The sequence below is a fragment of the Podarcis melisellensis genome, assembly GCF_964234715.1.
Source record: "Podarcis melisellensis genome assembly, chromosome: 3".
NCBI lineage: Eukaryota > Metazoa > Chordata > Lepidosauria > Squamata > Lacertidae > Podarcis > Podarcis melisellensis.
The window spans coordinates 28,149,511-28,152,232 of NC_138530.1; positions in this window are offsets into that span (position 1 = coordinate 28,149,511).

Consider the following 2,722-nt stretch of genomic DNA (forward strand, 5'->3'; position numbering starts at 1 on the left):
CCAATAAAGAGAGATGAGCGCCGCAACCCGAGAATTGGCCACGACTGGACCTAATGGTCAGGGGTCCCTTTACCTTTAACATAAAAAGAGCTTGTTCATTAGGGCAATGGCCCGTCTAGTTTAGCATCCTGTTCTCATTATGGCCAACCAGATGCCTATTGGAAGCCTGAAAGCAGAACGTAAGGGCAACATTACTCTGCCAACTTGTGATTCACAGTACCTGGCAATTTTTTGTTTCTCTTGGTTACTATTTTTTATAACCTCTCCCCCCACTTTTTCCTTTCTTATTCATACATACATACATTTGTTGTTTAGTCATTTAGTCGTGTCCGACTCTTTGTGACCCCATGAAGCAGAGCACGCCAGGCACTCATGTCTGTCTGTCTGTCTGTCTGTATGCACATACTGTGGATCCAGAATTGGCCTCCACAGTCACTTACGGGCTCATTGTTAAAACCGTGTTTATGGAAGACAATCTTACTCAGCTACGAGTGATCGCCAAAGAGAAGAGAAAGAGATACACACATACTTTACTGAAAGTTTAAAAGTACATAATTATATGTGCACTAAGCATGGTGAGCCGTAAATAAAAGAGAGAAAAAGAAAAGCAGAAACAGCACCCATGTAGAAGGGAAAGTAAAGGGGGGGGGACCCCAAAACTATATACTTTACAAAGTTGTTATTGTACCTCACCAGATCTCATCCTATTACAGTATTTGAAAGAACAGATTCCAAATATCATTGAATTTGTCTATGGCAAGTTTGCGTTTATATGCAAGTTATTCATATGTTGTAAGTTTGCATAAGTTTTCAATCCAATCATAGAAGGGAGCTGTATCCCCCCCCCCAATTCATCAGGATAAGTCTTTTGCTATGGTAAGTGCATGGAAAGTCCACTCATATTGTCCTTTTGGAAGATTCCATGTGCTGGGCATATAATTCAAAAGGATAATTTGCTCTGTAAATGTAAGGTTGTTCCGTACAGTTCTGTTGATAGTTTCAGTTACTTTCTGCCAAAAATCTTTCAATATAGGACAATGAAAAAACATATGTTCTAGAGAATCATTATTCCCTATTGCATCTCCAACAGTTAGATGCATTAGATAACTCTTTTTTAAAACAAACGTAATGGGGTCCAGTATATTCTAAATATTATTTTTTGTTGTATGAATCTCAATTTAAGGTCCAGAGACACCATTGTTATAGCGCTTAAAACAGTTCCCACTGTGTGGTCGAAACTGAGACCTCAAATTCTTTATTCCGTTCCTCCCTCAATATCTGTATATCAAATTGGTTTGCTAGTAACAAAGATTTATATATGTTGATTTGCCGAGTTCTTTTTGTTGCGTAAGAATTAATCTTCTTCCAATCTTAAATACACTTCTCCAAATTTCCACATCAGTTGGCATTTTTAAAAAATGTCCTCATGAAAATTCACCAGCATTTTAATGAGAATTTACCCTAATAAGACTTGTTTTGCGTGAAATTTTGCCTAATACCGTATACACATTTTTGCAAAGCAATTTCCTCTGGTGAATGGAAGATGTGTTCTGCTGGCTAAAGGGCAACTTTGGATTCAACCCATAATATTTTCTACAGTCAGCACCACCCAGCTTACTTCTAAAGCTATCAATATTACAAGAGACAAGCATGACCTGGGATGAAAATGTATCGACCATTCAGGCTTCGCATATCATGAAAAAGTTCCTGTGAAAATAAATCCATTTTTGATGTTAAGTTCATCCCTCACTCCTTTGATTTCATAATCATGTTTCCTCTTAGGACCATGGGTGAACAAGGTTAGAATTCTCCCATTAGGGTCCCGCTCCAGCTGAGGGCTATGTATATCCACGTGCACAGTCATTTCCCTTCTATATTATTCGGCTATTTATATACAGCTTAGTTACCAATGATTCTGTGCTATGGTTTTCCTTGGTGAAGACCAATGGGTCTTCATGAGCCAAAAACCTGCGTTTCCTGCCTTCCTAGCTTCTTCCTCTGTGCTCAAGTAAGGAGATATCCATGTAGAATGTGTCCTAGGATCCCTGATTAAGACAGGCAGCCTTCAGATCTTCAAACATAGGGCTCAGTACAAAATTCAGCTATACACCTCTCATAATATTTGCACGGATAATTTTGACTCAAACCTTTTATAACTTTTGAGGTAAGGTACAGTGGTACCTCAGGTTAAGTACTTAATTCATTCCGGAGGTCCATTCTTAACCTGAAACTGTTCTTAACCTGAAGCACCACTTTAGCTAATAGGGCCTGCTGCTGCAAAGTTCTTAACCTGAAGCACTATTTCTGGGTTAGCGGAGTGTGTAACCTGAAGCATATGTAACCTGAAGCATATGTAACCTGGGGTACCACTGTATTAGGAAGGTTATCACTTCAGTTATGAGACAATTGGGGATTTATGGACCTATAGGGAAACTCAAGATTAAAACTGTTGCTGATTTGTGATTAGTGGTTTCCAGAAACAACAATTCTGAGGAACGTAGACTGAAGAAAAGCTGAAGGTGTTCATAGAATTTACCTGTTGCCAAAGTGGTTGAAGGGCAGAAAGACAGCAGGCTGCTTTATGCTGTGTCAGACCACTGGCCCATCTAACTCAGTGCTGTCTTCACTGACCAGCAGCTGCTCCCTGGGAGATGCCAAGGATTGAACCCGGGACCTTCTTCATGCAAGGCAGATGCTGTATCACTGAGCTACAGTCCTCCAG